We start from the raw sequence: 25,948 nt of genomic DNA on the forward strand, positions 1-25,948 counted from the left end.
AGATGACGGAAATATTGGAAGTGCTTGGCCTTAGGATCACCAAAGCATACAAAGAGAGCATTCTACAAGTTAGGGAAATTTCAACACTAAATACGCAAAATCAAGCATTCTAAAGAGTGAGTAGTGCAACAAGTGTCAATGGGGCTAAAATTCCTAGAAATACAAGCAAAAACTAGAGCATGAGAACATTCAATGTTAAAAATTTTCCTAAACTCAAGAATACAATCATTGCAACTAAGGTGAACAGCCATTGGCTTTGTGAGCATATATATTAATCAGAACTAGTATAAAAGATATGTGCACTACGAAACTCCCTCTCACACTTAAGTTGTACATTATCCCCAATGTACACATGTTAGCTCACTCATAATGTATATCAATCAAGAACAAATGTGGGAGAAGTAACAAAACAATAGTCCCCTGACTCCTAGTGTTGCATTTGATGGAGCTAAATCCTTGGGAGTGATGTTCCAATGGGTTATGAAGCACACACGGCCAAGTGCCAAAGCACCATTGGCCGTGCCCATGACAAAGTCTCAATTCACATGATAAGACCATCTACACGCATACATGAGCGGGTTCAGTGAAGCTCAATAAAATAAAAATAACTCGGGATATAAAAGATAAGACTATGAATACAACTCAAGAACACAAAATGAAAATAAACTCAGAAGGAAAGTCCTTTCCTGAGTATACAAGTCCGGAATAAAATATGCAGAAGTAATATGACAAAAGAAAATAAATCAAGTGTTGGTGTCGCGCTCTGGCTCCTCTGATGCTGCGGGTACTAGATCGAAGGGTGCTGGTGGAGGTAGAGATGGTGATGTGGGAGGGGCCTGAGGAGTCCTCGGTCGCAAGACAAATGATCAGGCGACATCTCACTCTAAAATCTGTTGTAACGTGTCAAAACGTGCCATGAACTCTATATACTGTGCAGCCTGAATCTCAACAATCTCTGCTCAGACCTCAGTGACCTTTGTTTGTATCACCCCTACAGCATTCTCGAGGCTCTCAAAGCGATCATGGGCTCGAGATGGTGAAAACATGTGTAGTGGGGGTGGGTCCTCTGCCACCGGAGGTGCCTCGGTCTCCATCGGTGCTGGCTGAGGCTCGGGAGCAGGATGAGAAGCCTCGGAATCATCACCCTCATCCTCAGCTATCTCTTGAGCTGATAAAACCAAAGAATAAAGTCTTGTCCGAACCCTACAGACCATACCCATCAATCTCATCAAGTCCAGGCTCAGGGGCGTAGGTGTACTCGTCTTCTCAACCCCGCGAAATCATGTCCAAGAGACCCATGCCCAAAACTAGTCTCGTAATGTAGGGGCCCGAGATGATCGCTCCCAATCAGGCATACTACCCCAGATGTCAAATGTACTCTGCGATGATGTGTCCTAAATGAATCGGTATGTGTTGCACCATCGAATACAAGTACAAAAGCTCCTGCCGGCTTAGAACGCCAGTGCTATCACCATGGCCATTAACCGACCTACTCAGAATGGCATGTATATATAAGTATGTAGGTCGGGAAAGGCACGTGGCCTTGGACACCCCGGCTCATACTAGCCCTAACCACACAACGTTGGGTAAGCTCTCTGCGGGGTCAACGCTCCAGGGTAATCTGTCGGTAACTGGGAATACTCCTCTAGTGTCTGTAAATGCCTCCTCGTACAAGCTAAACTAAACTGAAAACTGAGTGATGCTCATGCTATGGTAATGTCCAAATACTCTGAACTAAACGGCATGGAGGCTGTCGAATCTCGCATAAGATCTATCGAACTCGAATGACGATAAGACCTCAAGTGTAAGCTCACGAATGGCTGGCTCCCTAGTCGACAATAACTGCCTCCATCCACTTACCAAAACGAGATCCGCGACCTCATCTGCAAACTCATCTCCCTACTGTAAATCTCTCAATATGTTCTTATCCAGGAATCGAGTCTGTCCTAACCGAAGTTTCGATAGACGCTCGAAAATGAGCCTGATTCTCGGGGATAGTGAATCTTATGCTCTCAGACTCGGGGGACAACTCACCCGGCCATTTCTCGGCTTGCTTTTTTGACCGAGGTGCCATAATTTGCAAAATTTGAAAGAAAATTGATCAAACCAGTTAATTAAGTAATGCTGCAGAAATCCACATGGTTGTGTGGAATTTCTGCACACCCGTGTGGTTCCACGGGGCGTGAAAAATGCACGGCCGCGCCTAAAAAAAAATACACTGTTAAATCGCTTCTAACTTCGTTCTAAACATGCATAATCATTTGAATTGTGGAAATGAAGCATTATTAACTATTTTCATCGATTAAGATCAAGAATTGACGATGAAAACAAAACAAGAGATAAGGGCTTACGACAAGTTGAGATTGACAACCTTGAATCGGTCGGAAAACCAAAGTAAAAATCCTTCCAAATCTAGCAATGCGTGGTCGGGAAACGATGTGAGAGTGCTCTCAAACGAATGAAGAATGTTAGGATGAAGAGGAACAATTATCCTTTAAAAGGAACTCACGCCTCTTGGCGTTCTGTACATCCGCACGGGCGTGCGGAAATTACCCATGCCTGTGCGCCTCCACAGGGGAGAGCCACAGGAGAGACGCAAGCCCCTGTGCACTCTTGGTATAACACTCAATCTCTCTGAATGCAACCACACCGGCATGCGAAAAATAGCCATGCCCATGCGCCCGACCCATAGGGGCAGCCGCACACCCCTTTGGCTTCTCTGTCCAAGCGAGAAAAATCGCTAAGTATTCCGCACACTCGTTCAAAAATTCAGCACAGGCGTGGACATTCACAGGCCCAACTCACAGGGGCAAGCGCACGCCATTGTGCCTTCTCGGGATGGAGAGAGCTCTTCATGGAGTTTCATACGGGCGTGCAAAAATTACCCACGCCCGTGCATTTTCACAAGTTCACCCACAGGGCTGAGTCCATGCCCCGTGTGCTCTCGGGATAAGTTGCCAAAGTCTCTGCAGGAAAAAGCACGCCTGTGTTGAAATTACCCACGGGCGTGCGAAAGTCACGAGGTCGCTCACAGGTGCGAGTCCACGCTTCTGTGCCTTCTCTGGATGAGCTCGCAATACAGATCCACGGGTATGTGGAAATTCCACACGCCCGTGCGTTTTCCCTGGATGCCTTAAAAACTCTGTAGGCTCTACAAAAAATTTTTGAACATGTTTACACACTCAGAGCCTGCCCTATTATGCAAATTATACCAGCAAAAAACATGAGAGATAGCTAAAACAACCAAAACTTTGCAAAATCCACATGAAAACACACGATGACATTATAAACCCATAATAAAACACAGCAAAAGCATCTAAAAATCAAGGCACCAATACTCAACACTGTATTCATACAAATACTAAACTATTAAGTAAGAAAACAGTAAATATTTAGGGTTGCCTCCAAAGAAGCGCTTGTTTAATGTCACTAAGCTTGACGCACCTTGTCTTACCTCACGAGGGGTTCATAGATGATGGTTGCCCTCTTACCCATAGCTTGAAAGCATGATGAACAAAGTCTCTTGAAGGTAGAGGACGAGTTATCGGGCTTGAGACCACCTAGCAATGGTGCATCCAATTTGTTCGGTTCATGCGCGTCTCCAACAGCCTTGGAGCATTTTTCGGTGGCATCTCCTCGCCTCTTCATCTTTCAGAGCATCTTCTTCAAGATCCCTACAGTAGATGGCACTTCTTCAGTTGAACCAAGCATTATAACTTTCTTCATTTTCCACGTCTTGGTCGAACAAACCCTTGTACAGGTCCGGATTGAACATTTTCTGCATGTATTCATCAACAATCTCATCAGTAGTGTCTTAAAAAATAGAAAGTATTATCGAAATCAAGAGAATGTTGCTTGGCTTCAGCAAGGCGGTATGTGAGCTTGTCATCTCCAACTCTCAATGTTAGCTCCGCCATCCATGTTAATCAATTCCTTGGAAGTTTGTAAGAACGGTCTCCCAAGTATCAAAGGTACATCTGCATCCTCATCGGCGTCTAGCACCACAAAATCTACAGGAAAAATATACTTGTCCACCTTGACAAGCACATCTTTGATGATATCCCTCGGATGTCTCACTGTTCAATCCGCCAATTGCAAAGTCATCCGAGTGGGTCTAGGCTCGCCCAAGCCTAGCTTTTGAAAGAAGGTGTATGGCATGAAGTTGATACTGGCCACTGAGTCCACCAATGCCATTTCTTCACCTAAATTGCCAATATTAAATGGAATGATGAAGCTTCCCGGATCTTTCTTCTTGTTCGGCATGTTCTTTTGCAACACCGCCGAGCAAGACGTATCTAAGATCACTGAAAGCACTCTCCTCCAACTTCCGCTTGTTAGTCAACAAGTCGTTCAAGAATTTTCCATACTTAGGCATTTAGGCCAATGCCTCAACAAAAGAAATAAGGGATTCTTGGCTTGAAAGGAATAAGTCTTTTGATGTGGAGTTCCTTGAACAAACTCAGAAACTTCTTGTACTATTCATCCCCTTGGTCATTCTTCAATCTAGATGGATAAGGGATTCTTGGCTTGAAAGATGGGGGTGCCACCTCCTTATCTTTGCTAGCTCCCTCCTCAACCTCTATAACCTCGGGTGCATGTTCATTGGGCCTCTCACTCGGAAGCCTACCTTCAACCTCACGACCACTTCTCAAAGTGATCGCCTTCACATGCTCTCTAGGATTGGTCTCGGTATTACTCGGCAAGCTTCCTTGTGGCCTTTCGGATAGAGACTTCGCAATCCGCAGAACTTGATTTTCAAGATAGTGCAAAGAGGCGGTGTGGTTGCGAAGTGTAGCCTCCACTGATTGAAAGCTTGTATCTAATGATTGCACAAACCTAGTCAAGGCCTTCTCCAAATCGGTGATTCGGGTCTCCAAATCTGAAACTCAGTTTTTCATGTTTGGGGCAGTTTGTTGTTGGAAACCCGGTGGCCCCATGGCCTTTTGTTGACCTTGGTTGCTCCATGAAAAATTGGGATGATTCTTCCAACCCGGATTGTAGGTGTTGCTATATGGATTCCCTTGGTTCCTCATTGCATTACCCACAAAATCGACATTCTCAGCCGAAGATGCATCACCAATAGAGATCGGGCAATTGAAGGGAGCATGTCCTTCACTACACCCAGTGCAAGTAGTCACGGCCGTCACTCTATTTGAAGTTAGAAGATCTAACTTCTTACTTAATGATTCTACTTGAGCCGCCAATGAAGTTACTGCATCTATCTCATGGAGCCCGGCAACCTTTTTCTCCTTCCTAGCATTTCATTGGTAGTTATTTAACCCCATTTCTTCAATTAGTTGTCGGGCCTCACCGGGGGTCTTGCTACCTAAGGTACCTCCTGCTGCCACATCCAAGAGTTGCCTTGTACTCGGATTCAACCCGTTCTAAAAGGTCTAAACAATCATCCACTTCGGGAATCCGTGTTGCGGGCACTTTCTCAAGAGCTCCTTGGACCTTCCTACGTCTCAAATAGAGACTCCAATTCCGGTTGTACAAAGAACGAGATCTCATTCCTAAGCTTTGCAGATTTTCCTAGAGGGAAATAACGGGCCAAAAAAGCTTCTACCATCTGCTACCATGTGGTAATCGATGTTCTAGGTAATGAGTGTAGCCATTGCTTCTCCCTCCCCTTTAAGGAAAATGGTAAGGCTCTCAACTTGATGGCACCATCCATCAGCCCATTTATCTTAAGCATATCACACACCTCGAGAAAGTTCTCTATATGACTGTTTGGATCCTCATCGCCCAAACCATTGAACTGTATGGATTGCTGCAACATGTGGATGAATGCTGGCTTTAGCTCAAAGTTATGAGCTGTAATCAAGGGATGCACGATACTCAATTGTGTCCCCAATACCGAAGGTCTAGCATAATCGGATAATGTCCGTTGTTGCTCATTCTGTTATGCCATGTTTTTAGATTCTTCTACTTCCAAATCAGCTAGATTAGATGGTTCTTGCACAGGTTCTTTTCTTTTTCTTCTAAGTGTATGTTCAAGCTCAGGATTTCCTTCAATCAATATTGAAGGGTTCCCTCGGGTCATAACCTGGAGCTGCACCAAAAGAAATAAAACAAAATCAGAATGATGATAGAAAAGAATATGTGAAATAGAATTAACGAATGAATAAACAGCTAAGAAAACAAAGTGCAAAGTATCTCTAAACTCCTACTCCCCAGGAACTGCGCCAAAACTTGATAATGCCCCTTGCGTGTGTCCCGCAAGTGCACGGGTTTGTCGAAGTAATAAAATCCCAGATGAGTGGGGTATTGTATACACAGGGAGTAGGGAATAAAAATACTTAAATTGTTTCTCAACTAAGTGAAACATAATTAGTTATATGTGTGACAAGATGTGAAATAACAAAAGTAGAAGAACAAGAAAGAGAGCACAAGTAAAGGAGAAGGTAAGGCAATCGATATAAATGGGGTACCCGGATATTGTTCCACCTAGGACAATCATTTCAAGTGCATGAACCCTCTATTATACTTTCTAACTTATGTAATAATGAGTGCTGGAGATCCTTAAATACATGGTCCCAAATCTAAGGTCAACCATGCCTAACTCTATACATGTCACAGAGGAAAAATTGAATAACCTCTCAACCTTGCACTCGTATAGAATTGCAATGATTTCTAGGGATTCCGAGTGATAAATCCTCTTCCTAGATGTAGACCTAACCCTTTGGTTAAGGTGGAAGGTCTCTAGCCATAATTAAGCCCTAGGTGTTAAAATCACTACAAAGCTTCACTCCATTGCACCCGCGACTAAGCCCTAGCAGAAGGTCATCCTTTAACCCATTCACTCTACTATGACTGCAAAGAACTTGAGGAAATGGAGGTGGAATAAGTCACATCGGAGTGGAAAGGGGACGCTCCGCTACATCTCGACTCAGCCTCTCAACCCTCTCCAATCTATCCTTGTCTAACTCTCGTGGTGTGTCACTCACTCACAAGGGTTACTGACAAGAACTCTCAACCCTAGTGTCACTCTAAGGGTGTATTCATACAACCAGGCATTCAAAATTGGAACTCAAATAAAACATCAATTAATTGAAAGCATAATAAAGAGGTTCAATGAAATGAATACATCCTAAGGTTCACAAATACCAAAGTACCCACTAGGGGGTTTAGCTTTCCATGGAGCTAATTACAATCAATAAAATGAAATGTAAAAGCAAACAACCCATAGAAAACCCCCTCGAATACACCTCGCCGGATCGGTGCCGATGAAAGCTCTCCCACTAACCTTCTTCCAAATGTAGCGCGATGTCAGAGCCGAAGAACCTCTTCAAATCCCTAGCCAATACCTCTCAAAACCATTGCCGAAGTACTCTCTCAAGTTGGGAAAAAGGTGGAAAAAAGAATTATGAAACTGAGGCTGAAATCGGCCTTAAATAGGACTTGAATAGGCAATCCACATGCCCATGTGTGTGCCCCTGTGGATTTTTCGCATGGGCATGTGAAATTTCAACACGGCCGTGTGGATTCTCTGTTTTACTCCTTCTTTAGTCGGCTGTGAATATTACCAGCTACAGTGTTTGCTTTAGTATTTTCTGCATCGTCTACTATAGTACCGGCCCGAAACACTCCCAAATCCATGTTTTCATCGAGGTAACGTAAAACAGGCACATGTTTACGCCGTAGATCGGTTTGCTTCTTCAATAAACAGCCACGTTGGTGTAGATCTCGCTATATATGCACAAGCCGGAATGCTTGAATGTGACTGCCCTTGTGCCCCTCCAAATTGTTGTTCTAACTTAAATACAAGGAGGTTGGCACGCATTCTCGCATCTTAAACCCGACTTATGTCTTCGCATTTGAATCTTCTCAAGATTTCCTCCAAATGGTGCATTCACGATCTACGTTGGCTTCTTTCTCTAACATTCCGCTTCACAACCCTATATGCATGAAAGTAACATGAATGCACACATATTAGTGTTAAAATCTGAGAAAAGTAGTGGACATCATAAGGAAAGAACACTTCGTATTCTTATCACACAAGCACTTATCAATAATCTTTGTGAATGAGTGACACACCATGATAGTTAGACAAAGCAAGATTGGAGAGGGTCGAGAGGGTGAGTCGAGAGGTAGCGGAGCATTCCCTTTCCCCTCCGATGTGATTTATCTTACCTCCATTTCCTAGAGTGAAGAACTAAGAGAGGATCTCCGCTGGGGCTTAGTTGCGCGAGCAACAGAGTGAAGCGTTAAAGTAATCCTTAGTATCTAGGGCTTAATTGTGACTAGGGCCCTTTCGCTTGAACCAAATGGTTAGGTCTACATATGTGAATAGGATTTATCACTTGGAATTCCCTAGAGCGTCTTGCAACTTTACACAGTGTGAGGTTTAGAGACTGATTGATTTCTCTGCCAGGGCAAAGTGTAGAGATAGTAACGGTTGACCTTAGGTTTGGGACCGTGTATCTTAGGATGTCCATGACTCATTGAGCGTTTGTTATGAAACATAATAGTTGGTTTTGCACTTGAAGGGATAATCCTAGGGGGAACAATATCTGGGTATCCTTCTTTTTATCGATTGCCTTCCGCTCACTTATTTGTACCTTTCTTTCTTATTTTTTTATGTTGTCTACATTACATCTTATCAACACAATCATTGTTTCATCTTCACTTGGTTAAGTAGAAATCTCAGTGTTTTTATTCCCTACTCCCTGTAGATACTATGCCCACTTACTTGGGATTTATTACTTCGTCAAAACCATACACTTGCAGGTCACACGGGAAGGGTGTGTCAGAAACACATGTCTTATTGTTGTAGCTACACCTGACTTTATAGGCGCAGCTATGCTGAATCAATCATTACTCTGTAATTTATTGTCCAATTAAGTTGATCTTTATTTAATTTGAAATCCAAGTTTAACATAAATCTTATCAATCGAGTATAAATTTTTAAATTCAAAAGGAATCACAGGTTAGCAATATGATTTGCATCATAGGTCTTATTATTTTATCTGTACATGAGTTTATAGATCTAGCTACACTGAATCAGTCACAACTTTCTAATTTATTGTCTAATTGAGTTGATTTTTTTGTAATTTGAAAGCTAAATGATAGGGTTAGAACTTCGATTTGTGTCACAGCTCTTATTGTTGTATCTATATATTAGTTTATAGAAATTGCTATGTTGAATCAGTCATAACTTTCTAATTTATAGTTTAATAGATTTGATTTTTATTTAATTTGAAAGTTAAGTTCAATGTCTACCTTTTTTACGTAGAACAAATGTTGAAATAAAAATGAATGATAAGTTAGCAATCTGACTTGTGTTACAAGTCTTATTACTACAGCTACGTATGAGTTTACAGTTGCAACCAAGCTAAATTACTCGTAACTATCTAATTTATTATCCAATTGAGTTGAGTTTTGTTTAATTTGAAAACTAAGTTCAACATCTATCTTTTCAGTGTATTAAAAATTTTGAAATAAAAAATGAATCATAGGTTAGCAATCTGATTTGTGTCACAAGTATTTTTGTTGTAACTATACATGTGTTTGTTGAATAAGGCATAACCTTCTAATTTATTGTCCAATCTAGTTGACATTTATTTAATTGGAAAGATAAGTTAAATATCTATTTTTTGTGGAGGGAAAATTATGAAATTCAAAATGAATGACAGGTTAGCAATTTGACTTGTGTCATAGGTCTTATTGTTGTATCTATACATGTGTTTATAGATGTAGTTGTGCTAAATTAGTTATAACTTTCTAATTTATTGTTCAATAGAGTAAATTTTTGTTTAATTTGAAAGCTAAGTAGAACATGTAGCTTTCTGATGGAAGAAAAATTTTCAAATTCAAACTGGATGCCTAGGTTAGTACTCTAATTTGTCTCACCGGTCTTATTGTTGTATCTATGCATGAGTTTATAGATACAGCTCCGTAGAATCAGTCATAACATTCTAATTCATAATCTAATTGATTGGTCTTTATTTAATTTGACACTGAGTTCAATATTTATCTTTTTAATAGAGAAACATTTTGAAATAAAAAATGAAAGATAGGTTAGCAATCTGATTTGTCTCACAAGTCTTATTGTTGTGCCTAAAGATGAGTTTATAGACGGAGCCAAGTTGAATCAGTCATGACTATCTAATTTATTCTCTAATTGAGTCGATTTTTCTTTAATTTAAAAGATAAGGTTAACATCTATATTTTTGATGGAGAATGAATTTTGAAATAGAAAATTAATGGGTAGCAATCTAATTTGTGTCATAAGTCTTAGTGTTGTAACTACACATAAGTTTATAGATGTAGCCCCGCTGAATCAGTCATAACTGTCTAATTTATTCTCTAATTGAGTTAATTTTTGTTTAATTTGAAAGCTAAGTTTAACATCTATCTTTTTGATGGAAGACAAATTTTGAAATTCAAAATGAATAACAGCTTAGCAATTTGATTTGTGTCACAGGTCTTTTTGTTGTAGCTATACATTAGTTTCTTGATGCAGCTACACTGAATTAGTAAGAAGCTTCTAATTTATTATCAAATTGAGTTGATTTTACTTTAAGTTGAAAGCTAAGTTCACCATCTATGGTTTTAGAGGAGGCCAAAGTTTGAAATTCAAAATAAATGACATATTAGCAGTCTGATTTATCTCATACGTCTTATTATCGTAGCTATAAATGAAGTTTAAAATGTAGCTACACTGAATCTGTCATAACTTTTTAATTTATTGTGGAATTGAGTTTATTTTTATTTAGTTTCAAAGCTAAGTTAACCATCTATCGTTTCGATGGAGCACAAATTTTAAAATTCAAAATGAATGTTAAGTTAGCAGTCTTATTTGTGTGACAGGTCTTATTATTGTATTTATACAAGAGTTTATAGATGTAGATACCTTGAATCAGTCATAACTTTCTAATTTATTTTCCAATTGAGTTTATTTTTATTTAATTTGAAAACTAAGACCAATATTTATGTTTTGGTTGGAGGATAAATTTTGAAATTTAAAAGGAATGACATGTTAGCAACATGATTTGTTTCACATGTCTTATTGTTATATCTATATATGAGTTTATAGATACAACTATGCTAAATCACACATAATTTTCTAATTTAATTTCCAATTGAGTTGATTTTTTGTTTTATTTGAAAGATAAGATCAATATCTATCTTTTTGTTGGAGGACAAATTTTGAAATTTAAAATGAATGACTAGAATTCTGATTTGTGTCAGAAGTTGTATTATTGTATCTATACATGAGTTTATAGATGCAGCTACGTTGAATTAGTCATAACTTTCTAATTTATTATATAATTTAGTTGATCTAGTTTTAATTTGAAATCTAAGTTCAACATCAATCATTTTGATAAAGGATAAATTTTAAACTCAGAATGAATTACAGTTTAGTAGTTTGATTTGTGTCACTAGTCCTATTGTTTTATCTATATATAAGTTTATAAATGGAGCTATGCAGAATTTGTTATAACTTTCTAATTTATTCCCCAATTGAGTTGATTTTTCTTTAATTTGAAATCTAAGTTCAACATTTATCTTTTGGATGCATAACAAATTTTGAAATTTGAAATGAATGATTGGTTAAAAATCTTATTTGTCTCACAGTTCTTCTTGTTATTGCGACAAATGAGTTTATAGATTCATCTACACTGAATCAGTTATCACTCTTCAATTTATTGTCCAATTGAGTTAATTTTTATTTAATCTAAAAAATAAGCTCAATATCTATCTTTTTGAGGAATGACAAATTTTGAAATTCAAAATAAATTATAAGTTAGCATACATGAGTTAATTGATGCAGGTATGCTAAATCAGCCATAACTTTCTAATTTATAATCCAATTGAGTTGAGGAAAAATTTCTAAATTCAAAATAAATAACATGTTAGGAATTTGATTTGTGTCACAGGTCTTATTTTTGCAGCTATAGATGAGTTTGTAGATGCAGCTACACTAAATCAATCATAACTCCTTAATTTATTAACCATTTGAGTTGGTTTTTGTTTAATTTGGAAGCTAAATTCAACATCTATCCTTTTAATGGAGGAGAAATTTTGGAATTTAAATGAATGACATGTTAGTAATCTGATTTTTGTCACAAGTGTTATTGTTGCATCTACACATGAGTTTATAAATGCAACTACTTTTAATTACTCATAACTTTCTAATTTATTATTTAATTTAGTTGATTATTGTTTAATTTGCAAGTTAAGTTAAACATTTGTCTTTTCGATGAAGGAAAAATTTTGAAATTCAAAAAGAATGATAGGTTAGCAATCTCATTTATGTCACAAAGTCTTATTCCTTTAGCTATACATGAGTTTTATGTTACGACTATGCTGTATAAGTAATGAATTCCTAATTAATTGTCAAATTAAGATGAATTTTGTTTAATTTGAAAGCTAAGTTCAACATCTATCTTTTTGAAATGGATAAATTTTTAAATTAAAAATGAATAACATGTTAGCATTCTTATTTATGTCAAAGGTTTAATTGTTGTAGCTGCACAACTGTTTATAGATGCTGCTATGCTGAATAACCTTATAATTTATTGTCCAATTGAGTTGATTTTTATTTAATTTAAAAGCTAAGTTCAACATCTATCTTTTTGATGAATGACTAATTTTGAAATTCAAAATGAATGACAAGTTTGAAACCTGATTTGCGTCGCACATCTTTTTGTGTTGTAGATACACATGAGTTTATACATGTAGCGACGATGAATCAATTGTGACTTTCTAATTTATTGTCCAATTTAATTGATTTTTCGTTAATTTAAAAGCTAAGTTCAACATTTACCTTTTTGATGAAGGACAAATTTTGAAATTCAAAATAAAAGAAAGGTTAACAATCAGATTTGGGTCACAAGTCTTATTCTTGTAGCCATACATGAGTTTATAGATGTAGCAATGCCAAATATGTCAAAATTTTCTAATGTATAGCCAAATTGAGTTGATTTTCATTTAATTTCAAAGTTAAGTTCAACATCTACCGTTTTGATTCAATACAAAATTTTAAAATTAAAATGAATGATATATTAGTAATCTGAATTGTGTCATAGGTCTTATTGCTATATCTATACATGAGTTTATAGATGTGGCTATGCTGAATTAGTAATAACTTTCTAATTTATTGTCTAATTCAATTGATTTATGTTTATTTTGAAAGCTAAATTCAACATATATATTTTCAATGGACGACAAATTTTTAAATTTAAAATGAATAACAGAGTTAGCAATTTGATTTTTATCACAATTCAAGATGAGTTTATAGATGCATCTACGCCGAATCAGTCATAATGTACTAATTTATAGTCCAATTTAGTTGAATTTTTGTTTAATTTGAAAACTAACTTCAACATCTATCGTTGCGATGGTTAGCAGATTTAGAAATAAAAAATAAATGATAGCTTAGCTAATTAATTTATGTCACATGTCTTATGTTGTATCTACACATGAGTTTATTGATGCAGCTATAGTAAGTAAATAATAACTTTCTAATTTATTTTCCAATTTAGTTAACTTTAATTCAATTTGAAAACTATGTTCAATATTTATCTTTTTGATGTACGATCAATTTTGAGGTTTAAAATGAATGACAGGTAAGCAATCTAATTTGTGTCACATGTCTTATTGTTATATCAATACATGAGTTTATAGAAGCAGCTACATTGAATCAATAAAAAATTTCATCTTTGTCGTATAATTTAGTTGATTTTTCTTTAATTTGAAAGCTTAGTTCAATATCTATCTTTTTAAAGAAGTACAAATTTTGAAATTTAAAATCAACAAGAGGCTAGCAATCATTGGACTAATTGTTGTATCTATACATTAAATTATAGATGTAGCTAAGCTGAATTATTCATGAATTTCTTATTTATTATCTAATTTAGCTAATTATTATTTAATATGAAACTAATTTCAACATCTATATTTTCAATGGATTACAAATTTAAAATTCAAAATGAATGGCATTTTAGCAATCTTATTTCGTGTCACAGGTCTTATTGTTGTAGCTAATCAAGAGTTTATAGATGTAGGTTTGTTGTATCAATGATAAATTTCTTATTTAGTTTCCAATTGAGTTAATTTTAATTTAACTTGAAGGCTAAGCTCAACATCTAACATTTTTTGGCTGACAAATTTTGAAATTCAAAATAAATGACTTAGCAATATGATTTGTGTCATTGGCCTTACTATTGTGGCTGGACACGAGTTTATAGATGGTGCTATGTGGAATCAGTTATAACTCTCTAATTGATTATCCAATTGTGTTGACTTTATTTAATTTGAAAGCTAAAATCAACATCTATCTTTTTAATATAGGACAAATTTTGAATTTCAATATGAATGTCAGGTTAGCAACCTGATTTGTGTCACAAGTCTTATTCTTGTACTTATACATGAGTTTATAGATACGGCTATATTGAATTAGTTATAACTTTCTAATTTATTATCCAATTGAGTTGATTTTGGTTAAGTTTATTATCTATCTTTTTTATGGAGGATAAATTTTTAAATTCAAAATGAATGATAGGTGAGCAATCTGATTTGTGTTACAGGTCTTACTGTTGAATGATAAGTTTAGCATCTATCTTTCCGATGGAGGATAGATTTCCAAATTCAAAATAAGTGACAAGTTAATAATTAGATTTGTGTTACAGGTCTTATTGTTGTGGCTATACATGAGTTTGTAGATGTAGCTATGCTGAATCAGTCATAATTCTTCAATTCATTCTATAATTAAGTCAATTTTTTTTTAATTTAAAACCTAAGCTCAACATCTATCTTCTAGATTGAGAATAAATTTTGAAATTCAAAATAAATGACATGTTAGTAATTTGACTTGTATCACTGGTCTTATTTTTATAGGTACACTTGAGTTTATACGTACGACTATGCTGAATCAGTCATAACTTTCTCATTTATTGTCCAACTCAGTTGGTTTTTATTTAATTGGAAAGCTAAGTTCAACTTCTATTTTTTCGATGAAGGACAAATTTTGAAATTCCAAAAGAATGATATGATAGCAATCTGATCTGTGTCACAATTCATAATTTTCCAATTAATTGTCAATTGAGTTGTTTTTCATTTTATTTAAAATCAAAGTTACACATCTATCTTTTCCATGCAGAATAAGTTTTTAAATTCAAAATGAAGGGCAGGTTAATAATCTGATTTGTGCCACATGTTTTATTATCGTATCTATTCAAGAGTTTATTGATGCAGCTACGCTGAATCAGTCACAACTTTCTAATTTATTTTCCAATTGAGTTGATTTTTATTTAATTTGAAGGCTAAGTTCAACATCTAATTTTTGATGAAGAACAAATTTTAAAATTCATAATAAATGACATGGTAAGCAATCTGGATTATGTCATAGGTCTTATTGTTGCATCCATACATGAGTTTACAGAAGTAGCTATGCTGAATCAGCAATAACATTCCAATTTATACTCCAAGTGAGTTGATTTTTATCTAAGTTGAATGTTAAACTCAACATTTATCTTTTCAATGCAGAACAAATTTTGACATTAAAAATGAATGATAGGTTACTAATCTGATTTATTCCATAGGTTTTACGGTGTAGCTACACATGAGTTTATAGATTCAACCAAGCTGAATCAGTCATAACTATACAATTTATTGTCCAATTAAGTTTATTTTTATTTAATTTGATAGCTAAGTTCAACATCTATCTTTTCAATGAAGGAAAAAATTAAAAATTAAAAATTAAAAATGAATGACGGGTTAGCAATGTCATTTGTGTAATATGTCTTATTATTAAATCTATACATGAGTTTCTAGATGCAGCTATGCTGAATCATTCATAACTCTTTAATTTATAGTCCAATTGAGTTTAATTTTTACTAATTTGAAAGGCAAGTTCAGCATCTATCTTTTTGATACAGAACAAAGTTTAAAATTCAAAAATGAATGATGTGTTAGCAATCTTATTTGTGTCACAGGGCATATTGCTCCAGTTACACATGATTTTATAGATGCAGATACGCTAAATCAATCATACCTTTCTAATTTATTATACAATCAAGTTGATTTTTATTTAATTTGAAAGATATGTTCAACATCTATCTTTTCGATGTAGGATAAATTTTAAAACTCAATATAAATGACATGTTAGCAATTTGATTTGTGTCATAATTCTTATTGTTGTAGCTATAAATGAATCTATAGATTCAGCTACGCTGAATTTATCATAACCTTCTAATTTATTGTCCAATTTAGTTGATTTATATTTAGATTAAAAGCTAAGTTCACCATCTATCTTTTTGATGCAGGGTAAATTTTCAAATTCAATATGAATTCTAGGTCAGCATTCTTATTTGTGTCAGAGGTCTTATTGTTGTATCTATAGATGAGTATATAGATGCAGCTACACTGAATTAGCCATAACTTTCTAATTTATTATCCAATTGAGTTGATTTTTTTAATTGAAATCTAATTTCAATGTTTACTTTTATGATGGAAGACTATTTTGAAATTTAAAATGAATGATAGGTTAGTAATATGATTTGTCTCACAGGTCGTATTGTTGTATCTATACATGAGTTTATAGATGTAACTACTCTGAATCAGTCATAACTTTCTAATTTATTGTTCAATTAAGTTGATTTTTTGTTTAATTTGAAAGATAAGTTCAATATATATCTTTTTTATTAAGGACAAATTTCAAACTCAAAATAAATGAAAGTTTAATAATTTGATTTGTGTCACATGTTTTATTTTTTTATCCATACATGAGTTTTTTTAGATGCAGCTACCGTGAATCAGTCATAACTTTCTGACTTGTTATCCAATTGAGTTAACTTTTATTTAATTTGCAAGATAAGTTCAACATCTATCTTTTTTATGGTGGATAAATTTTTTAGAATTTAAAATGAACGGCATGTCAGCAATCTAATTTTTGTCACATGTCTTATTGTTATTGCTTAAAATGAGTTTGTTGTTACAGCTATGCTGAATCAGTTATACCTCACTAATTTATTTTCTAATTGAGTTGCTTTTTGTTTGACTTGAAAGCTAAGTTTAACATCTATTTTTTTAATGGAGGACAAATTTTGAAATTCAAAATGAATGACAGGTCACAATCTGATTTGTGTCACAGGTCTTATTGTTGTAGCTACCAATGAGATTATTGATGCAGCTACATTGAATTAGTCATAACTTTCTTATTGATGGTCCAATTTAGTTGATTTTTTGTTTAATTTGCATGCTAAGTTAAACATATATCTTTTTGATAAAGGAAAATTTTGGTAATTCAAACTGAATGATTGGTTAGAAATTGATTTGAGTCCTAACTCTTATTCTTATAGCTACACATGAGTTTATAAATGGAACTATGTTGAATCAGTAATAACTTTCTAATATATTGTCAAATTGAGTTAATTTTTATTTAATTCAATGCCAAGTTCAACATCTATTTTTTAAATATAGGACATATTTCCAAATTAAAAATGGATGAGGTTAGCAATTTGATTTGTGTCACAAGTCTTATTATTGTAGCCATACATGATTTTATAAATGCATTTACGCTGAATTATTCATAACTCTTTAATATATTGCCTAGTTGAGTTAATTTTTGCTTAATTTTAAAGCTTAGTTTGGTATCTATGTTTTCAATGAGGGATAAATTAAGAAATTCAAAATGAATGATAGGTTAGTAATCGGATTTGTGTCACAGGTCATATTCCTATAGCTATAAATGAATTTATAGAAGTAGATAAGCGGATTTAATTAACTTTTGCTTAATTAACTTTTGCTTAATTTTAAAGCTAACAACATCTACCTTTTTAATTTAGGACAGATTTTAAAATTCAAAAACAATGATTTGTTAGCAATGATTTCTGTCACAAGTCTTATTCTTGTAGCTATACATGAGTTTATAGATTCATCTATGCTGAATTAGTTATAACTTCTAATTTATTTTCCAATTGAGTTGATTTTCATTTAATTTTAAAGGTAAGTTTAACATCTATCTTTTTGTTGTAGGATAAATTTTCAAATTCAAAATGAATAACAAGTTAGTAATATAATTTGTGGCACAGGTCCTATTGTTATATCTATACATGAATTTATAGATGCAACTACGCTGAATCAATCTTAACATTCTAATTTATTGTCAATTTGAGGTGATGTTTGTTTAATTTGAAAGCTAAGTTTAACATCTATTTTTTGATGGTGGACAAATTTTGAAATTCAAAATGATGACATGTTTACAATCTTATTTTGTGTCACAAGTCTTATTATTGTAGCTACACATGAGTTTATCGATGGAGGTATGATGAATTAGTCATAACTTTCAAAATTTTTGTCCAAATTGAGTTGTTTTTTTTTAATTTAAGAGCTAATTTCAAAATCTATCTTCTTAATGGAGGACAAATTTTTAAATTCAAAATGAATGACTTGTTATCAATTTGATTTCTGTCATAAGTGTTATTGTTGTTGCTACAAATGAGTTTATAGATGGAGATATGATGAATCAGTTATAACTCTCCAATTTATTATCCAATTAAATTGAATTTAGTTTAATTTAAAAGCTATGTTAAACATCTATCTTTTCAATGAATGATATGTTAGCAATTTGATTTGTGCCACAAGTCTTATTCTTGTAGCTATACATGAGTATATAGATGCGGCTACGTTGAATCAATCATAACTTTCTAATTTATTATTTAATTGAGTTGATTTTTTGTTTAATTTGAAATCTAAGTTTAATATCTATCTTATTGATTGAGTGTAAATTTTGAAATTCAAAATGTATGATAAGGTTAACAATCTGATTTGTGTCACAAGTCTTATGTTGTTACTCCAAACGAGTTTATAGATGGGGCTAAGCTGAATCAATTATAACTCTCTAATTTTTTGTCAAATTGATTTGTTTTTTATTTAGTTTGAAAGCTAAGTTCATAATCTATCTTATTGATGGAAGAAAAATTTTGAAATTTAAAATTAATGATTTTTTAGCAATCTGATTTGTGTCACAACTCTTATTCTTGTAGCTATACATTAGTTTATAGATGCAGCTATGTTGAATCAACAATAACTTTATAATTTATTATCAAATTAAGTACCTTTTCATTTAATTTTAAAGCTAAGTTCAATATCTATCTTTTCAATGGAGGAAAAATTATGAAATTAAAAATGAATGATAGGTTAGCAATTTGATTCTTGTCACAAGTCCTGTTGTTGCAACAAATTAATTTACAGATGTAGCTACAATGAATCAGTTATAACTTTCTAATTTATAACAAAATTGAGTTCATTTTTGTTTAATTCGAAACCTATTGTCAACATCTATCTTTTCAACATAGAAGAAATTTGAAAATTTAAAATAAATGACATGTTAGAATTCTGATATGTATCACAATTCTTATTGTTGTTACTATACATGTGTTTATAGATGCAGTTATACTAAATCATTCATATCTTTCCAATTTATTGTTGAATTGAGTTGATTTTTATTTAATTCTAAAGCTAAGTTCACCATCTATCCCTTTGATTGAGGAAAAAATTTGAAATTTATACTGAAAGACAGGTTAGTAATCTGATTTGTGTCACAGTCTTATTGTTGTGTCTATACCGGAGTATCTAGATATAGCTACGCTAAATCAGTCATGACTTTCAAATTTATTGTCCAATTGAGTTAATTATTGTTTAATTTTAAAGCTAAGTATAACATCTATATTTTCTATGGAAGACAAATTTTTAAATTCAAATAAATTACAGTTTTGCAATCTAATTTTTGTCACAAATCCTATTGTTTAATATATACATGAGTTTATAAATGCAGCTACACTAAATCTGTCATAACTTTCTAATTTACTGTCAAATTGAGTTATTTTTGTTTAATTTGAAAGCCGAGTTTAACATGAAGCTTTTTAATGAAGGAAAAAATTTTAAATTCAAAATAAATGATAGGTTAGCAATCTTATTTTATTGTTGTCGCTACAAATAAGTGTTCATAGATGCAACTACGCTGAATCAGTTTTACCTCTATAATTTATTGTCCAATTGTGTTAATTTTTGTTTAATTTGAAAGCTAAGTACAACATTATCTTTTAATATAAAGGCAAAATATTTAATTTCAAAATGAATGGTAGGTTTGCAATCTGATTTGTGTCACAAGTCTTATTCTTGTAGCTAGATAAGAGTTTATAAATGTGGCTACGCTGAATAAGTCAAAACTTTATAATTTACTGCCCAATTGATTTAATTTTAATTTAATTTGAAAGCTAAGTTAAACATCTATCTTTTCAATGGTGGACTAGACTTCTAGTACTAATGGATCCTCTAATGTCTTGTCTATCCAATTGTGGTGATAAAGGTATTAACTATTAACAAAGATAATGAACAAAGGGATGGAAAAACCAGGTAGACTAGGGTTGAGTTTTGATAACAAGAGAGAAATGCCCCGGGATCATTCCTATGTACTTAAAGTACTCGACTTGAGTCTAATGCCTACCAAGGTACATTCAAAGATCCTTGTGGGTGCTCAAAAGCTTTGTTGCATCTATGACTCTCAAATATGCCAAGTTTTTTTCTAGTATAACTGCGGGCTTCATATACGCCAAGTTTTGCAACTACACAAGGCAATCACAACTATGGTAATCCACACATGCCAAGTTTTACACAAGCAACAACGCAAATTAAGCAAGCCAAGTTATACAACACATAAATTAACACAAAAAAACAATAGAACTCAATAGGAATTAGAAACAAGTAGTCAAAGTACAAGAAACAACATAATTCACAATCCTGGGGCACCGTGGAATAGTTAGCCCCTCATGTAGACTGTGCTTCCCCTGAAAGAAACAACAACTCCCATTCAGAGATAATCATGAGGAGAAAGCACCCTCGTGCTTCACCTATGCTTTAGCTAAAAAGCAAAGGAGTTCCCATTTAGAAACAATCATGAAGAGACAACACACCCATCTCCTACACTTACTTGTATTAGACACTTAGAGAAATTGTATTCTTTGGTTGATTTTGTCCCTAATTTCACACTTTTTGTGTTTTGAGCCCGAAAATCCTATGAAATAAACAAACATACCCAGAATAGCATCATTGATAAACAAAAAGTGCTAAAAGATAAGAAAAAGAGTTCATTAGAGGTATGCAAAATATGATATGAAATGCACTCATCAAGTACCCCACACATGAATCATTGCTTGTCCTCAAGCAATCTCAGTCAGTTGAACAAAAAGAAAAGGATAAGTGCATGACCTCTGATCTCAACAAGATAGAAAATACCAAAGTCTAGAGGGATCAAAGGTAGTTAAGGAAAGGATCACGAATGCTCAAATAAAAACCTCACTATTATTTCAAAAACATTCTGAGTGTGTGCAAGCCCTAATTTGAGTGCCCCAAGGTCATTGCGTCAATAAAATAAATAGAGACTTTAGTTCTTACTAAACTATGTGGGTAGTAGCTTCATACACCATGAAGGTAGCCTTTTTCTCCAGGTAGGTCATCAAACATACACTTGTATTGCCCAAAAGTCAACGAATTTGACTTTCTAATATTCTACTTCTCTTTTTCTTTTTCTCTCTTTGTTTTTTACAAGAAAAGAACACAAGTCTCTGAAAAAAAATTTCAACTTCAAAACAAGTTGCTCCACAACTTAGGGTGATGTGAATTAATCTAGGTTCTCAAGACATGAGTGAGTAAACAATTTGCCTCATTGCAAAAATGTTAAAATGTACAATCTCCACTAGACTTAAGAAATTCTAACAATAATCATCATAGATCATCCTAACTGATGCAATCATCCATAAAAGCCAATGATTGAGAATAAAAATAAAGAGGGGTTAGATAACTTTCTTGAATATGAAGAATGATGTTGTCACTCTTAACGTGCATTCTAACAGCCATTCAACAACAAACAGTCCTAAGATGAGACAAGAGGCACACAAGTGAAGCTCAAAATTCAAATAAAATAAAAGAACTGAGAATTAAAAATGCAAAAAATAAATTCAAAAAGTAAACAAGCCAAAATGTCAGTTTAGTAGGGGATGCCCCTTACTAACTAAACTGACACAAGTCCAACAATAAAGGAAAGGAAATACAGGTCTAGATACTGAAAAATAAAAAGAAAGTAAGATGTGCAAAGATCATAATAACACACTCTCAAAAGAAGAAGAAGCGACATCGGATGAAAAGGAACAAAAATCCTCAACCATATCAATAGTGTGGACTCCCTCCTCGGATGGTGATCTCACAGGGAAAGATGGCTTAGGGAACAGACGGATCCCCAAGTGCTCAGCAATCTTTGTCACGCTCCTCTGAAGCCACCTGAATATTGAGCAAAACAAGCAACCTGGGTAGTCGGGCTAGAGGATGCGCAAGGCTACAGTATCAGTAGGTCATCATACCAGTACTCGACCCTTCTAGCAGTGCTAATGCTCTACAGCATACCCATAGACCTCAAAGTCTCTAGAGACATAGGGGCAACACCGCCAACTACTCTCGTATGATCGGTTCACTCAAGAATGCCAATCCCCTAGATTATTTTGGTGATGTACAAACCAACAACGAAGGATTTGATCTGAGGGTATGTCCCTTGATGGGCAATAGAAACAAATATCTCATACCCCAGATGTATTTAAAAATCATCGAGCATAACTAGTAGAAAGTCAAAGTCCTATCGGCTAATGACACCTGTGTTGTCTCACTAGCTTATGACTATATGACTGAGGATGAAATGCATATATCTGAGAGCAAGGGAATGAAGGGCCATAGCCTAAGACCGATGAGGGTCATAATTAGGGTCTAAACTGAGTCTCCTCCAAGCATCCTTTTCGAGACTCTCCATTCAGCAAGGAGATCAACATTGAGTCATATATAGGATTTCTAGTCAACTCCACATCATAGAGTCCCACCCAAATAGAGAACTAAGTAAGACATCATCCAGTGCAGTGCGTTAAAACACCTGAAATTGAATCTAATCAACGTGATGAAAGGCTATAGTACCATCGGACAACGCAAAGTAGCCAACACCTCGAGGGCCAACAACTTGTAGGTGTTGTCGATGATCATGAAACACTATCTCTAAGACATAGCACTAAGTAACTATAAGACCTCCTCCTCTAGTCCAACCTCACGGGGTACATCCAAGGCAATCATCCTTTATTTACCAAAGCGACGATGAGAGAGACGTGTATAATGCTCCTGGTGCACCTGTGTGTGAAATACTGGTGCTAGGTAAGCACCAAGAGTATGCTTATCACATTTGAGTCTCTTGGAGAATGGCCCATCAATGGTTTATTTACTCAGCATGATCTACAAAACAAAACAACTCAATTTAGTTCAAGATTGAGAATTTCAGGGGAAGCATGGCCGTGAAAAGAGTAAAGCACGATCACGCTTGGCATGGAAATAGGATCATGCTTCCCCCTGTACATTGCTTGAGGAGAAACAAAAGAGCATGTTCATGTTTCAAAGAAAGCACGACTATGCTTTGGGGGCGACCATCTTCCTTAAATCTGACAATGGCTGATAAAACTCACAACTCCACAAAAAGTAACTAAAACTCATATAATTTAAGCAACATGAAACACGATAGCATTTGTAAAGAAAAGGAGTAAGATTCCATGGAACAAGCCATTCAAAAAAATAAAGAAGTTTATCAAAGTCAAGGAAAAGATCAAGAAAGTGAGGAGCAAATAGGTAAGGTGATGGCAAAGCAACGGCAACAAACTCTCGATAAATTTGGTGAAAGAGGAGGAAAAGGAATAAGAGAATTGGTGGTGAAGGATCACAGTGTTGGCTAGGGTTTTGAAAAGAAAATGAGAAGCTGACCAATCGCACCTAAGCATGCCCAAAACACAGGCATGCTCACGTGCTTGAGTTAGGGCAATAGGGCGGGGGAGAGCACACTCGTGCTACCTATTGAGTGCAATTTTATATAATATTTATCTACCCTACATTCATTCATTTATTTGTCCTTTAGCGCACTTTGATGTATATTCGGTGCTATTTCAGGTATATATTTGTTCCTTATGCAGGGATTCAGTGGCTTGAAGCAATTTGGAGTGAAATAGGGGATTAAACAAGCAAAGAATGAAGATTTTGCTAAGTATTCAAGTTAAACACCGGCAGAGCATGACCGTGCTCTATCTCCCTGATTATTTAAGCTTGGAGATGACCTAGTAATAGTTCGAGTAGGAGGGTGCTTATAGGCAAAAGCACGGTCTCAGCACGATCGTGCTTCTCCTCTGATTTTCTCAATTTGGAGAAGGTATCTACCCAACAAGAGAAGCATGCTCGAGATGCTCCTAGCACAGTCATGCATAGGCGAAGCACGAGTAGAGCATGACCATGCTTCTTCCCGTAATTTTCCCAGGTGAACATTTAGTTGATTCATTCAGAAATCTAAATGAGAAGCACTATCCAAGCATAACTATGCTTCGACCTTGTCAAGCCTGAAATCGGCCTTTTTACTCGAGCTTTCTAGGATTTCAACCTTATCTTTGTTGAGGGATTTTCTTCTCCACCTGGAGGACTTGGATGAGGGCGAAGATTGAGCTTCACTACACTGTCTAAGGGGATCAAGGATGAGTCAGAGGCATAAGGAAAGTGGGGTTAGCGTCAAGGAAGCTCAACTAGGAAGAATATATTGAGTAGAAGGGAGTCATTTTTTCTTTCCTTGGATTTTTATCTGTTTCTTCCATGTTGTACCCATCCATGAGGGGCTAACCATCCATGGTGCCCCAGGATAGTGAACTATGATGCTTTGTATGATTTGAATACTTACTTTTAATTGTTTATGGAGTTCTATTTGTTTCTTGTGTTAAATCTTGTATTGCATAACTTGATGTGTTTGATTTGCACAGATGTTGAGGTAAAACTTGGTGTGTAGACTGCCATAGTTGTAGTTGCCTTATGTGATTACAAAACTTTATGTGTATGAAGCCCATAGTTACCTTAGCAGAACTTGGTGTATTTGAAGACCATAGATGTGACATTGCTTTTGAGCACACACAAGAACCGCAAGATGTACCTGGTAGGCATTAGATGTAAGTCAGCATACTATAGCTCATAGGAATCATCATGGGGCATTGCTCTCTTGTTGTTGAAACATCTATCCTAATTTGCCGTATAATTGGCTTTTGTTCTTTTCTTTAATTGTTTCATTTTTTTTCTTTAAACAAAATCCAATTCTTGTTTAATTAGAGATCAGAAGAAGAATTAAAACTTTAGGTCCAGTCCCTGCAGTTTAATAACCCTACCCCTCAACTTGTACCACTGTATAACTTGTTGTGCGACCAATATACTTGCAGACAACGCATCAAGTTTGTAGTGTTGTTTTCGGGGACCGGCAACTTTTAGCAAAATTTGGATTCTAGTGATCTAGTTTGTTAATTTTGTCCATACTGTAAATATCTAATTTTCCCCTTTATTTTTAATCATTTCTTTTAGATTTATTTTCATTTCATTCTTTTTATTTTCTTAAGCTTACACTGAACCTTATTAACTCGTGTAGGAGCAAATGTTGGGCCTACTACAGAAATTTTTTAGATGCAGTTCTGCCATCATGGAAGAACTTTCGGCTACTTTGAGAAGTTACCCATGTGCACGTAATCACCAAAGTAGGGATCACGGCTATCCCGATGATGAGCAAGGTTTGGCGGAACTTACATCGAGCTTTTGTGAGCAAACATCACAGTGGAGTCTATTCATGAATGCAGAGATGGATCATAATCTTCAGAGGCAAGAACAAGTAATGAGTATGAGCTAGGTAATGTCCATCTTAGTTGATTTCTCCAAAGACACAAACAGGAGAAATCAAGGACAATAGGTTCAGTGTTGAAGATTTCACCCACATTGGCAACCCCGAGAATGGTCTTTTACCGGTGACCACCGATATTGAAAAGGGAAATAGGTAGATACAATTTCAGAACTAATAGTGCATGGCCCTTCAGAGAAGGTGCTCAAAAAACTACCTACACATTTAGAA

At 34.9% G+C, this 25,948-nt stretch overlaps 1 non-coding gene across 1 annotated transcript; it reads left to right on the forward strand.

The window, feature by feature from the left end:
• The first annotated feature begins 5,415 nt into the window (after positions 1–5,415).
• On the forward strand, positions 5,416–5,521 carry LOC120281702. Its single transcript, XR_005542765.1, has one exon. It is a non-coding gene; the product is annotated as a small nucleolar RNA R71 (small nucleolar RNA).
• Positions 5,522–25,948: the final 20,427 nt, after the last annotated feature.

The sequence above is a fragment of the Dioscorea cayenensis genome, chromosome 2, assembly GCF_009730915.1.
Source record: "Dioscorea cayenensis subsp. rotundata cultivar TDr96_F1 chromosome 2, TDr96_F1_v2_PseudoChromosome.rev07_lg8_w22 25.fasta, whole genome shotgun sequence".
Lineage (NCBI taxonomy): Eukaryota > Viridiplantae > Streptophyta > Magnoliopsida > Dioscoreales > Dioscoreaceae > Dioscorea > Dioscorea cayenensis.